Source organism: Nomascus leucogenys, chromosome 8 (genome assembly GCF_006542625.1).
Source record: "Nomascus leucogenys isolate Asia chromosome 8, Asia_NLE_v1, whole genome shotgun sequence".
In the NCBI taxonomy this organism is placed as follows: Eukaryota; Metazoa; Chordata; class Mammalia; order Primates; family Hylobatidae; genus Nomascus; species Nomascus leucogenys.
The window spans coordinates 35,755,624-35,771,198 of NC_044388.1; the positions used below are offsets into that span (position 1 = coordinate 35,755,624).

General features: G+C 41.5%; 1 protein-coding gene across 1 annotated transcript in view; it reads right to left on the reverse strand.

The window, feature by feature from the left end:
- Positions 1-14,060, reverse strand: part of TEX15 (testis expressed 15, meiosis and synapsis associated) — an 87,368-nt gene extending 73,308 nt beyond the window's left edge. The window contains exons 1-2 of the mRNA XM_030816446.1: positions 13,930-14,060; positions 5-79 (exon numbers count right to left, since the gene is read on the reverse strand). The gene's annotated coding sequence lies outside the window, so the exon portion shown is untranslated. The remainder of the gene's footprint in view (positions 1-4; positions 80-13,929) is intronic.
- Between the last annotated feature and the right edge of the window lie 1,515 nt (positions 14,061-15,575).

The following is a 15,575-nucleotide window of genomic DNA, read 5'->3' on the forward strand; positions in this document are numbered from 1 at the left end:
TTACCACTCTTCAATGGCATCCAGCATCACACAGTTATAACAGTACTCAGTCCATACATGAAAACTGATAAGGGAATATCTACAAAATAAAAATAAAAACAGAAACATGTAGAGAACTATGATCAGAAGCTCCCCCATCTCAATAATTATCTCTTCACTGTCTTCTCTATTCATTTTTTTCCTTCTAGTTTCTGCCTCCCTTTCACTCCTGTTTCATTCTGGGGGAGTTTTCCCCCAGAAAGTTGTCTGTTTTCTGCATGTCTCAGTTCCTTCTCTCATGCCTTTCCATTCCTCCCTCTTCTTTCCCTCCTCTTTTCTCAATAAGCTTTTCTCTTTTTCTTCCCTTCAGTACATTGTCATCTGCTATCCAGAGTCCCAGTGTCAGCTCACCAATCTCACGCAGCTCTAGTTGGGAAAACCACCTGTAACACAGCAGATGAGCTTGCTCTAGTGTTTTTACATACAGCACAAAACATTGATTTTTAGTCAATCACTGCAGTTATGATACATGCTATGCACAGTATAGGTAGCTTATATATAGTATCTCATTTTATCTTCACAGATTGATGGTATTGCTCTCATTTTCAGATGAGAACAACAGACTCAGAAAGTTTAAGAAACTTATCTGAGGTAACCAAACTGGTAAGTTGGTTTTCAAGTCCAGGCTTGATGCTTAAGTATGGATCTAACCCACTACACTATTCAAACTCCGTTCTTTGTGTGTGTGTGTGTGTGAGAGACAGTCTCACTTACTCTATCGCCCAGGTTGGAGTGCAGTGGCATGATTTTGGCTTCATGCCACCTTCGCCTCCTGGGTTCAAGCAATTCTCCTGCTTCAGCCTCCCGAGTAGCTGGGATTACAGGCATGTGCCACCATGCCCAGCTAATTTTTGTATTTCTAGTAGAGATGGGGTTTCACCATGTCTTGAACTCCTGACCTCCAGCGATCTGTCCGCCTCAGCCTCCCAAAGTGCTGGGATTACAGGCGTAAGCCACCGCACCTGGCCCTAACTCCGTTCTTAAGTTTCTTTCTAGAGGCATTTAAACCTTAACTCTGACCATATGCACCATGGAGACAACAGAAAACTATAATTAGCCCAAATCCTAATGACCTATTATAACGAGCTTTCATGTTCCTGTGAAGCTAGACAACTTTTAACTTATTTCTTGATTTCAAAATAATACTACTGATTATAAGCTATATCTCTATATGGTACTAATTAATATATTTAAAATGCTATGCATTTTCAAGAAAAGATAACTTTTATTGGTGAAACATTTAGCAAAATTTGAGATTTACTCCAAATTCTAGATCTTTTTTATTTTCTCCAAGTTAAGCATCCAAAAAAAGGTCAAAAGGTATTTAAAGCTGACACTGTAGATTGGTCTTTGAAAATATTTTAGAACTCATCATATAAATGAAAGAACATCTTATCCTTTACTGACTTACTAGTTTGTGTATATTTAAAGCACTCAGGTGCTTTAATTAAGTGTCACTGTCCAAGAGACCCAAAGAAGTAAATGTAGATAATAAAAAGAAACAATCAGGGACAAATACAGCCATGCAATATCAGGGTAATTAAAATGAGAGACTGGCATATAAAAATAAAATGTCAAATAATTTGGGAGCCAGAAATTCTGAGTACTGTGATAGTGATGATCCATCTCTCTCACCAGCATTCACATAAGGGTATCAGTAGTAACATGAAATATTTAGCAACAATTATATGAGTAATATGTGTATTTGAAAACTGATGACTAATGACATTTCTATGTCTACTGTAATTATAGTAAGTTGAAAGATAGTTTTTAAGTTAGTACATTAATAAGAATCTGAAGCAAACTTGTAAGTTAACACAACTGTCACGTATAAGAAAGGAAATATGCATGAGGATGTTACCAACTGTCTTAATTTGGTCATGAAAGTTCTCAAGGGAGGATGTCAACACAAAGACACTTGCATGGAGCTGTTCCAGACTTTCTGGAATGGCAAAAGAGTGGCATACAAAATCCCTGCAATAGGAAAAAGAAAAGTTGGCTACAGGACACTGAAATTACAGAACCACACCAACCACAGGTTTTAACAAAGAAGGTACTGATTTGGTAAACCTTTCAACAATTCATGTGTGATATTCCATGAAAAGAAAAACTAGGGCTAGGCATGGTGGCTCACACCTGTAATCCCAGCACTTTGGGAGGCCAAAGCAGGAGGCTTGCTTGAGGTCAGAAGTTTGAGACCAGCTTGGGCAACATAGTGGGACCAAAAAATTCAAAAATTAGCCAGGCGTGCCTGTAGTCCCAGCTACTCAGGAGGCTGCGGTGCGAGGATAACTTGAGCCTGGGAAGTCAAGGTTGCAATGAGCTGTGTTTGTGCCATTGCACTCCAGCCTGGTTGACAGAATAAGAGCCTGTCTCAAAACAAACAAGCAAAAAAAAGAAAAACCAAAATGGTCTTCAATAGCTTTTTTCTCTACCAGAAGCTATCTAGCAGAGTACCTATAAATTTAATCTGCAGAAGATTAATCTGCACAGGAATATAGTGTTTGCATAGGTATGGTTGAAAACATTTAACTAAAGTTCCTATTAAATACAAAAATTCTGTATTGATTAATATTTCAATTTTTCCTCCTTAAAACCACTTGTTTAGCAAGAAAAAAAGGCTTACAAAAGAGTTTGGAAAAAAGGTCTCAGTTTCATCTGTTTTTAATCTCTGTTTCAGGAGACGCAAGGATGTGTTTCATAATAAGAATTCAAGTGACAAGGAGTCAAGTCTGTAACAACTGTGTTTAGCTGTGAGAAAAATTCCAGAAGAAATGCCCATTTCCCATTCTTCAGGAAATTGTATGGGAGGACGGAAAACAGATCAACAATATCAACTTAAGCAACGTACGTTTGAGTATATAATAATATTGGAAAAATTAAGCTTGAAATAAAAAGAAACAGAAGCAGAGAAATGAAGTAATCAGTGTGGTAAGAGTTGGGTAAAAATCTATTGCGCTCAACCTCAATTATTTAGACAAGTAAGTCTGAGTAAGTTTTCAAAGTCTGAAAAAAGTCTTATGTTGAAAGAGAAGATCTTAACTTCTGGAATATGGAAAGGCACAGAGCTAGAGAAAACTACTTAACAAAGTTTGTCACCAGGGCATGTCCTATACGTCCTAATTATAGATAACTGGCTACGCAAGCTGGGGGACACCTAACAAGCACATCATGAAATTACCTGTATTTCTGGTCTAGTGAACTAGGGGAAGTGGTTCTCAAACTGTGGTCCCTAGATCAGCAGCATGAGCACAACCTGGGAACTTGTTGGCAATGCAAATCCTCTGGCTTCATCCTAGACCTATTGAATCTAGAGGCTGGGCCCAGAAATCTGTGGTTTGACATGTTCTCCAGGTGATTCTGATGTAAGATAAGTTTGAGATCCACTGGTCTAAGATAATTCTGAGGAAAGCATCTAATCAGGTATATAAGAACTATTTTTTCTTCCTTTTTCCTTTTTTTTTTTTTTTTCTTAAGGTATCAGGAATCTCTTTTAGCCAGAGTCACTATTAGGAAAAATAAATACTTTCAACTGGGAACTTCACTTTTCAGGCTTAAAGCTCCTGCAGAGGAAGAAACCAAAAGATAAACGAAAACGTGATTTTGCTTTTTGCAGGGGGAGGGCAGGAAGGGGGAAGGTAGGTATTCATTTAACAAATTATCCAGTGGCTACCTTGTTCAGGCACTCTGCAAGAAGGAAGACAAGGAAGCAGAAAAGAACTGTGAAGGTCACTAACAATTTTAACTTGGGTATCATTCAATGTAGTACTAACAACACAGGTTGCCAATTCCTGGTATACACATGCAGTAATATCCGCATGGGCAATAAAATATTTATAGTGAAGTAACAGACCAGCAAAGCAAAAAACTATGGTTCATCCTTGATCAAATGGATTGGTGATTCTCCAACTTCAGTGTGTATCAGAATCACCTAAAGGGCTTATTAAAATACAGATTACTGGGTCCCACCTCCAGAGTTTCTAATTCTGTATGTTTAAGGCCCAAGAATTTTTATTTCTCATAAATTCCCAGGTGACACTGATAGTGGAGACCACAGTTTGAGAACCACCAATCTAGGTGATGAAGCACAGTAGGATTTAAGTATTCCAGGAAGGAAATGTCTGAGGATTACCAGTACATTTCTCAAGGTGTTCATATTTATTGCACAGACTTTGTCTGTTGCCCCTCAGGGAAAAGGCAAGAGAGGAATTATGCTTTTAAACTATGTGGTTAAACTATTTTATTTTGATAACGCATATTACATAGTCTATGTTGAATCAACCAACCTCCAATATGAAGGGTTTCCCAAACTAGAAGCCAGAACTGGCACTCAAAGATTTCCATGATTTTGTGATGACTCAAATTATAATCTTGTTTTAATGACCTATGCTGTATGGATGTATTTCTCTAAAAATTTGGGACAGGCTCTCCTCTAGGCCCAAGGAGGATCCTGTATCTATCTATATAGTCAAATGAGAGCAGACTTAAAAATAATTTACATGTTTAAAAGACTGTCCCAAGAGCCCAGGCTATGGGGAGCAGTACTTCCAGTCCAGCTGCTTTTCATCATGGGGAAAAAAATCAAAGTTAAGGGGCCCCCAGGGGTTAGGACTCCCTTGGTTTCTTCCCCTTTGGAGTCTATGAGCTGCAGTACAAATAGACTGAGTTCCACAAAAAAGCCAAGGTCACCCTGGCTGCAGAGAAAGGTGAGAAACAGCTCAACTTTTCACTGAATCAATCCTTCAGTCCTAGTCCTTCCTTCAGCCTTCTCAAAAAGGACACGTCCTGACTGGCTTGACTGAAATAGATCCACTCTACCATAAAGTAAGGTAGCGAGGGATAACTTGCATCTTATTCCACAAGGAAGATTACCTGGATTACCTATCCTTCTACAAATCAGCATTCTTTTTTCAGCCCAAGCATTAAATATAACAAATGCCATCCTCTGTGTTACTGATAGCGAGAAACAACTGAGAATGGCAAAAAAAGTCACCACTTTGCCTGCTTAAAGCCACCTGTCTTCCCTATGCAGATATAAACAGAGAGATAATTACCTTGCCAAGGTCCTTGAAATCAGATATGGTGTTAGAAGGGTATGAAATATGGAAGACGACTGTGCTAATAGGTTGTGAAAGATGAGGACAGATCAATCATGTACAACCCCAAACTGAGTGCATTCTCTGCTCAGACGGAAATTATATGCAAAAGAAGTTGGGAACTGTCATAAAAGCACAGGGATTAGTTACTAATCTATTATGGTTATGAGGCTTTTTAAAAGACATTAGGGAAATACAAAGAAATAATCAGATGATTAAAGATAATGACACAATTTTCAAGGGAATTAATAACATACAAGTTTTGGAAAGGAAATAATAATAAAAGCACCTTATTTAGGCTGGGCGCAGTGGCTCACACCTGTAATCCCACCACTTTGGGAGGCTCAGGTGGGTGGATCAACTGAGGTCAAGAGTTCGAGACCAGCCTGGCCAACATGGGGAAACCCCATCTCTACTAAAAATATAAAAACTAGCCGGGTGTGGTGGTGGACGCCTGTAATCCCAGCTACTTGGGAAGCTGAGGCAGGAGAATTGCTTGAACCCAGGAGATGGAGGTTGCAGTGAGCCGACATGGTGCGACTTCACTCCAGCCTTGGTGACAGAGTGAGACTCCGTCTCAAAAAAAAAAAAAAAAAGGACCTTATTTAAACCCTGAAATTGGTCATATCTAAATATTCACACAATTCATTTTGATTAATGTAGGAAAATAGCTATATAGGTAATACATTTTTAACCAGAAATTCATAAATTTCTAACTAGGATTGACCAATACTAAATCAACTTTTCCTCCCACTGTGAGTTGTTTTCCGGTTAAAAACCACTAGTATTCCTCAGCTTCTCTTTTAATGTGAATGAGGTGTGCATGAAGTCATCTTGCCATATAAAATATTCCTCCCATTTTAAAACATTAAACTATCTTTCTGTGTTAATTCAAAGAAGTCAACAACTTTATTTTCCACATTTTAGTATGAGAAACATAGCTGCTGACTATTATTCACGTTTTATGATCTGCTAAACCTAAAATTAAAAAAATGTGTTGCTAGATAAGGTTAAAACAAGTTACCTAATACTGTAATGGAGTTATGCCCAGAAAAACACTAATACACAATTATAAATTTCTAAATGTATCTAATTATACATCTTTCTCATGAAAGAGTTCACTTAAACATTTTCTTTAGGTACTTATATTAAACGTGGGGGTAACAAAGGTAACAACTAGCAATTCATGTGCCTTCTTACTAATGTCCCTATCAAGAATGAATTTTAATATAACTTGTCTACTTCCAACATTCATTTTAAGATTCTACCTGACTTTAGTAACAAAAAGGCTTCTCAAAAATTCTTCAGAAACTGTTTGATCGTGCAATGTCAAAGTACTGCAACAAACCTGGTGGGGATTATATCAAACAGACCAACTGGAGACTTAAAAAGGCTTCAAAAAAAAAAAAAAAAAAAAACTCTAGGCAACAGTTGAATATTATTGAGTCCCCAAGAGAAATAAACTGGAGTACTGGTCATAGCATTCTAGGCAGAGAATGAACTACTGGGATGCTATTCTTTTGTCAGACTAAAAATTTTAGTCCTACTTTTGAATTGTCATATTAAATACAAGATCACCAAAACAGAGTAATTTTCAGACTGCAAATTTGTACCAAGCACATAACTTTCCTCTAAAAATTTAGCATAATTCAGATAGATCGTTTTTAAGAGAAAATTATTTGACTTATTCATGCCATGGATAAGAAATGATATTTTTGGTGGCAGTTTAGTGAAGCCAGACCACCTGGTCTGTGGCTCAATCCCAGCACTTTGGGAGGCTGAGGCAGGTGGATCACTTGAGCTCAGGAGTTCAAGACCAGCCTCGGCAACATGGCGAAAACCTGTCTTTACAAAAAATACGTAAAAAAAAAAAAAAAAAGGCTGGGCATGGTGGCACACCTGTACTCCCAGCTGCTCGGGATGCTGAGGTGGGAGGATTGCTTGAGCTCCGAAGGTGGCTGTTGCAATGAGCCTTGTGATCATGCCACTGCACTCCAGCCTGGGTGAGAGTGACACCCTGTCTCAAAAAACAAAACAAATAAGAAACCCCCCAAAACCCAAATTCTATCTGCCCCTTACTGACTGCAACGTTAGACCCATTATCTATACTTTTGTGCCTCAGTTTCTTCATACGTAAAATGGGAAATAAATAACAGTATTTAGTAGATTAATTCAGTTAATCAACACTCTTCTGCTATATTGATTACTACAACACACAGAACAGTGACTCATTTATGGTAAAGTGCTATATAAGTGTTGGCTATTATTATTAATGTATGTTTAATCAAATAAAGAGGCGTAATATTTTAATCCTCACAGTTTAATGTTAATCATCTAACATTCCTCCATTCTTCTTCAAATAGTTATATTATTTATTGACCTGGGAAGTCTTTGTTTCTGTTTTAGCCTTAAAAGAGAACAAGTGGCCAGGCGCAGTGGCTCACGCCTGTAATCCCAGCACTTTGGAAGGCTGAGGCAGGAGGATCATGAGGTCAGGAGATCAAGACCATCTTAGCTAACATGGTGAAACCCCGACTCTACTAAAAATACAAAAAAAAAAATTAGCCTGGTGTGGTGGCAGGCACCTGTAATCCCAGCTACTCAGGAGGCTGAGGCAGGAGAGTGATGAGAACGCGGGAGGCGGAGCTTGTGGTGAGCCGAGATTGCGCCACTGCACTCCAGCCTGGGCGACAGAGCGAGACTCCATCTCAAAAGAAAAAAAGAAAAAAAGAGAGAACAAGCATATATTAAAGTGCTTGTATTTGTACGTTGGATAAGCAAGCAGGTAATACCATAGGAAAAACTAAAACACTAGGTTTAACTGCTGGGAATAGGCTTGAAAGACCCATGAAAAAGACAATACAGCAGAAGACAGTCAACCGAAATAATTTATAAGCAGATTTTCCCATTTTATGTATGAAAATTTTCCATTTTACATATGGAAAAAACCGAGGCATAGAAAGACCCTAGGTTTAAATTTATTAGCATGGGCTTGAAAGACACAAAAAATTGCATTTTCTAGAGAGAAAAATGGATTTGAGGAACTTAAAAAAATTTTTTTTCTTTTGCTGTTCACTTAAGCTGATTCTTCTTCCTTGGCCAAATGTGACTTCATACAAAACATACCACACAGATGTAAAGGTTGTATAAATCTTCGTAAGAATACCATTCTAAACTCAAAGAGTTTACAGACTTTCCTAATCACCATTACCCTATGTAATTATACCACCGAAGAATTTGTTGTTGATTTAATAAAAGCTTTTTCCTTATTTAGAGACAAGATCTTGCTGTGTTGCCAGGGCTGGAGGGTGGAGTGCAATGGTGCAATCATGGCTCATCGTGTGCCTGACAGCATCACAAGAGTCAAGTTCATTTCTCTGCCTAGAATGCTGTGATCAGAACTCCAGTTTATTTCTCCTGGTGACTGGATAATATTCAAAACTTGCGTACAGTTTTCTGCAGGCTTGAACTCCTGGGCTCAAGCGATCTTTCCACCTCAGCCTCTTGAGTACCTAGGGCTACAGGTGCATGCCAGGATGCCTGGCTAATTTATATACACATATATATATAATTTATATATAAATTGTATAAATTATATATATTATAAAACATATATACATTATATATAACATTTATATATAAATTATATATAATCATACAAAAAAAAAAGCCAGGCGTGGTGGTGCAAGCCTTTGGTCCCCAGCTATTTGGGAGGCTGAAATGGGAAGATTGCTTGAGCCCAGGTGGTCAAGACTGCAGGAAACCGTGATCACATCACTGCACTCCTGGGCAACAGAGTGAGATTCTATGAATTCTATAAAAGAATTCATCTCCCAGGCTGATGTACAGAGGCACAGTGATAGCTCACTGCAGCCTTGACCTCTCAGGCTCAAGTGATCCTCCCACCTCAGCAACCTACTTCCTCTACCCAGGAGCTGGGACTACATGCATGTGCCACCGCATCACATTAATACTTGAATTTTTTGTAGAGATGGGGGTCTCACTACGTTGCCCAGGCTGGTCTTGAATTCCTGAGTCCCAGTGATCCTCCCGCCTCAGCCTTCTAAGGTGCTGGGATTGCAGGCATGAGCCACTGTGCCTGACCCTATTTTTTAATTTTTTATAGAGGCAGTGCATTGCTATATTGCCAAGGGTGGTCTCCAACTTCTGGACTCAAGCAATCCTCCTGCCTCGGCATCCCAAAATACTAGGATTACAGGTGTGAGCCACTGTGCTGGCATGCTTTCTCCCTTTTGACTTGCTCTATTATATTAATGGCACAAAATTTATAGTAGCGTTTTCATCTATGTATATCGAGAAAATATTTGCCTATATAGCTCCTTTACATATAATTCATTTTTTTTTTTTGCTCATACTTCTTGCTAAGATCCTACATTAAATGCTTACATGAGCTTGAAGTCTCTCTCTAAACAAAGCTTTACTGTAAGCCACAGAGTGGAGAACAGTGCCTCATCCAGAAAACGGGCTACAAGGTACAATAAATGTGGACTAACAGAAGAAGCAAAGGACTGGCAGTTAAAAACCTATGTTTGAATCCTAGCTCTTTCACTATTTAGCTACTTCAGTTCATAAAACTGAAATGTGTTCATCTCTCGATATTACTGCTAACTTTGTTTTTGATAAGAGGGGTGTCTCACATGCTTGAACGAACCTGATGAAGTCATACATCTTTTCTTCAACAAAATTTAACACAACCCACACATTTTTGCGTACAGTTAGGGGCTTCAAGTAATAACAGAAGTCCATGTATCCTAAGAACTCTCTTGAATACTGGATTACAATGGTTCCTGCTGTTTTCATATAAAAATGTCATTTCCGCATTCATATTCTCTCTCACACACACCCTTAAAGCCTTGCTGTGCAACCTGTCCATGTACCAGAGCTCACAAGCTTACACTTTTAAACACATAAAATAAATGAAGTTTTATCTTCATTGGCAAAGATTTCCCCCTTGAGGCATGTTAAGAGTGATTGTGTGTAGTTTTAGATTTATATCAGGACAAGCTAGATACTCAAATCAGTTATTTTATTAATTATTATCCTAAAAAATCTTCAAATTTGGTTACAGCAGCTTAATTAAACCTCAGATAAACCTTAAAAATCAAAATATGTTTTGTATACCTAGGGTCTAATAGGCACGAACAGAGCTATGCAAAACTAGGTTTGGATAAGGATTTAATTGTCCACATATATTCAATCACATTGGTGAAAGCAGTAACTGCATCTGTGCCAAAGTCGCAGCTGTTGTAATTAAAGACAGACACCCCTCCCACCCATTCCCCCCTCAGGAGCAGCTAGCTATCATTATTTTCAAAGGGCAGTAATTACAAAGGCTTTGCATTATGTGGATTACACATTCCAAGGATATAGGATTGCTACCAGACTTCGGGGACTATCCTAGTAAGCAAAATTGTTCATTAAAGCAATCATCAAATTTATGTACAAGTTTTAAATTTTCTGAACTTTGCTTAGTTTGTCATGTGAGTTTACCTCCCTTTGTGAAATAGAGCTATTTCTGAAAAGTTAATTTCTAATCATCTTGCCCTACTACCTGACTAACTTTATAAAGTTGGAAGTATTATTACAAAGCAAGAGTAAATCCCACAGAACATCAATTTTAAACATGCTTAATTGAACAAAAAAATTAGTTCCTCTTTGATAAAGATAAGTAATAAAATATAAACGGAAAGAAGATGAGGTTATTTTTCACCTTTGATATCACATTTAATACATTCAGAGGAAAACTAATCCCAACTGTGCAACACATTCAGGGGCTGGAGATTTAATGAGATTCCACTAGACCTAATAGGATAACACGTAGGCACTTCAAATCCCCTCTATCATCCTTCATGAAGCCAAGCTATTTTGAAATAAATGAGAAATAGGAACATAGCAAAAGCGGATCAAAGCAGTACATTTACCAAAAATTATAAATGCCAATTTTCCAAAATTTTTGGGTATTGTGAAAATCATGATTTGTTTTCTCTAACTTAAAGAAATTTTGTAATCCAGTACAGTATATCATCCTTCAGTACAATTAAAAAAAAAACTTTAAAGTGCTCAAGTACACTAGTAGGTGTGCTGGGAGAAAAAGTGACCTTCGGATCTCCTGAAATTGAGTAAAAGCACTATAATTATACTTCACTGATGTTGTAAAACATTTTTTAACATACTAAAGCCATATACTAAAGCGGAAATTATCACTAGCTGCTAGGATTAAAATTTCAAAAAGTGCCAGTGGAAGTTCTTACGCTTTCTTTCTACTGGCCATAAGACTCCTACAGGTAACTTCTTATGTTTGCCTAGTTCCATGAATTCTTTTATAGAATTCACAGAGTCTGACTCTGTTGCCCAGGACTGCAGTGATGTGATCACGGTTTCCTGCAGCCTTGACCACCCGGGCTCAAGCAATCTTCCCATTTCAGCCTCCCAAATAGCTGGGGACCAAAGGCTTGCACCACCACGCCTGGCTTTTTTTTTTTTTGGTAGAGACGGGGACTATGTTGCCCAGGCTGGTCTTGAACTCCTGGCCTCAAGCAATCTCCCACCTTGGCCTCCCAAAGTCCTAGGATTAAATGGCATTATTTGGCACTCATCCAAATAATTTATTTAAAAAACAAAACATACATGGGTTTTGATGCTTAAGCACTCTCCCTCAAATTTTGACATATTTATGACTAGGTAGGGTTCAGATTTTAAAATACCTTTGCAATAAGGTAAACAAAGATTTATGTTTTGTTTTTTAATTAAAGGCTTTTAAGAAAGTGAGCAATAACAAAGCATTAAACGTATCTCTAAATACTGATTTCACTCCTCCAGTTCCCTTAACGTCAACTGTTAAGACGAACTTTCCCTTTCAAGCAGCGATGATATATTTTGGATGAACCCTAAAACCTTTTAAAAATATACAAGAAATTTAACTATTTTCTCAATGTGAACTCAACGACATTTTAATTAAAGCTTGTATCACTTTATTTTTATTTTTTTGAGACAGAGTCTCGCTCTGTCATCCAGGCTGGAGTGCAGTGGTGCAATCTCAGTTCACTGCAGCCTCAAACTCCCATACTCAAGCGATTCTCCTGCCTCAGCCTCCCAAGTAGTTGAGATTACAGGCACGTGGCAACACGCTGGCTAATTTTTGTATTTTTTTGTATTATTATTATTATTATTATTATTATTATCATTTTTTGTAGAGACGGGGTTTCCCCATGTTGCCCAGGCTGGTTTCGAACTCCTGGACTCATGCGATCTGCCCGCCTCGGCCTCCCAAAATGCTAGGACTACAGGCGTTGAGCCACCGCGCTCGCCAAAGCTTGTATCACCTCTATTCCTTCTCCACCAACACACAGTCATCAAAAAGGAAATTCAAAAATAAAAACAAGCGAATTGGTACCACTTCTACTTCATACTTTGAAACAGTCCCATATTCACCCATCACCCCCAAATGCAATCAGTTCACTTAGGGCGTTGGGGTGCTTCACACTGCACTTGGAGCTCACCATTTTTAAACTTGAAGGGAACCGTGGTATCTTCAAAGCTTCCGAGTTGCCAACGACCTCAGCCTCTCCACCTTCTCGAACATATCATCCCTGGGCACTGTCTCCCGACACAGCCAGCGCGGGGGCCGTGCGCCTCAAACTGAGCATTCCAAACGCGGAAACTGAACCCGGAGCGCGGAGAGGATGGAAATTGCCTGAAAGGATCTATCCGCGCAGGGCTGGGCTTGGGACGCGGCTCACACGAAACTGAGGCAGGAGTCTCTTCCGGCACCCGCACCACGCCGGGACCCGAGGGGTTTCACTGCCGTCACAGTGCCGAGCCAGGAAGCCAAGAGCCACCAGGGCGAAGCAGCCCCGCAAAACCTCCACTCAGCCTTACAACGGCCACAGCGCCGGGACACGCGGCACCGCATCCCGGGCGCGCCAGTCCTCCTGCAGTAGGGGAACGCTCCCCTCAGGCTCCCGCGTAGGAGCCCAGCGCCCCCCGCGCCCCCCTCACCTACCGAGGCTCCCCCGCGTCCACCGGCTCCTGCAGCGAGACAGCCGGCGGCCGGCGCCCGCGGGCACGGTCCGAGCGCGGGCTCTGCAGGGGAGGACGAGGCGCGCGGACTGCCAGTCACCCGGGCGGCGTTCCCCGCCCCAGCGCTCCAGGGTCGCGAGTCCCACAGGAGTCCCGAGTTGTGGTCCCGGGGCGGGCGGGGCCTCCATGAAGCCCCGCCCCCCTCCCCCGCCCCCGCGGATATCCCCACGCACCACGGAGATCCCCACGCACCACGGAGATTCCCCCCACGCCCTGCGCAACCCGGCTGCTCCGCGCTGCCTTCTGCTGACTACAAACTTCGCCTCCAGGGAGCCGGGGCGAGGCCGAGGCCACCACCAAGTTGTGGGGCTCGCTCCTCTCGCTGCCTCAGAGCAGCGAGTTTCTCCTCAGCTGCAAACAAGGACGCAGGTCCAGCTCCGTGGGGCTCAGCGGGGGCAGAGGGAGAGCGAAAGCGCGGGAATCCGCGCATCTGAGGAAAGCTCAACATTTCACTTGTAGAGTCGGCTGCCCTGGCCCTTGGAGGCCCACCTTTGGCCCCAGAGTCCCTGAATCAATGATAATTAACTTTTTTTTTTACTTTTTTTTAAAAAAAATTTAATCGGGAAGCCCCGAGCCAGAAGAGTAGCGTCTGAGACGCCCCATAATTAACATTCTTCACTCCTTAATTTTAATTTACCTCACACCTTACTAGCTGCTAAACCTCCTCTCCTCTTCTGCCACATTCCCCACAAACCTTGAGCTGTCTTCTTTGCTCAGTCAGTTCCTCAGACTCAATCTTAGCACGCTACAGAACTTCGCCCACTGCCTTCCCTGGAAGCCTCAGGAACACAGCAGCATCCCCTCAGCGAGGTGCGCGCAGTGAGCGGCAGTCCGGAAAGCAGTAGCGCTTGCGCACTGCGCCGGGGGCGGAGCCAGAGGCCCTGCACGTGGAAGTTCGAAGCCTGTAGGTGGGGCCCGCGCAGGAACGGACTCCTGAGAGCCTTTCCATCCATGTCCTGAAGCGAACTGTGTGTTCAGTGCCTACTCCGTGTACATGTAGTAGGCCTTTAACAAAACGATCATTTGTCATGGCTTTCTAATTTAATTCAAAAGGAGTTAGAAGATCGGGGAGGACTTTACATGTTGCTCAGCTAATGGCTAAATCCCTTAGCTAAGGCTTCAGCTTGGAGCTAACAAGTACATCCAAGTTTCAGGGATCTAAAGCATGAAGATTTTTACCAGACTCACTCGGTCGGGTGCGGTGGCTCACGCCGGTGATATCAACACTTTGGGAGGCCCAGGTGCATTCAGGAGTTTGAGACCAGCCTGGGGCAACATAGTGAGACCTCCTCTGCCAAAAGAAAAAAAAAATCCTTGCACTCATAAAATTAATTCTACTTCATAGCACGGCTTATGAAAGCCTGATTCAGAGGCTAATAGATTACAGAATCGAAGTCTTCCAGTCCAGTCACTCAGATTTAGTTTTACAATTGCAGGCCTGAGGGTCACTGCATCCTTCAATGGGTGAATCCTTTAGGGGTGAAGACGTTGGAGACAGGCAGCTTAAAAGATGCAGTCTTCGGCCGGGCGCGGTGGCTCATGCCTGTAATCCTAGCACTTTGAAAGGCCGAGACGGGCGGATCATCTGAGGTCAGGAGTTCCAGACCAGCCTGGCCAACATGGCGAATCCCAGTCTCTACTAAAAAATGCAAAAATTAGCCAGGCGTGGTGGCGTGTGCCTGTAGTCCCAGCTACTCGGGAGGCTGAGGTGGGAGAATTGCTTGAATCCGGGAGGCGGAGCTTGCAGTGAGCCGAGCTCATGCCACTTCAGTCCAGCCTGGGCAACAGAGTGAGACTCTGTCTCTTTCTGTCTCTCTCTGTCTCTCTCTCTCTCTCTCTCTCTCTCACACACACACACACACACACACACACACACAAAGATGCACTATTCCATTTTCCAATAATCACTATAAGGCAAGTTTTAAGTGTATTTTATAAATGGATTGAAAGAGGAGCTTCAGGGATCTGTGAATACTGTAAATCTGAGAAAATTTTTTTTTTTTTTTTTTTTTTGACGGAGTCTAGCTCTGTTGCCAGGCTGGAGGGCAGTGGCGCGATCTCGGCTCACTGCAACCTCTGCCTCCCAGCTTCAAGCGATTTTCCTGCCTCAGCCTCCCGAGTAGCTAGGATTACAGCCACGCGCCACCATGCCCAGCTAATTTTTGTATTTTTAGTAGAGATGGGGTTTCACCATGTTGGCCAGGATGGTCTCGATCTCCTGACCTCGTGATCCTCTCTCCTCAGCCTGCCAAAGTGCTGGGATTACAGGCGTGAGCCACTGCACCTGGCCTAAAATGTTTCTTTCATTATAAGTTCAATTTAGTGGAAAGACGTTCTTCA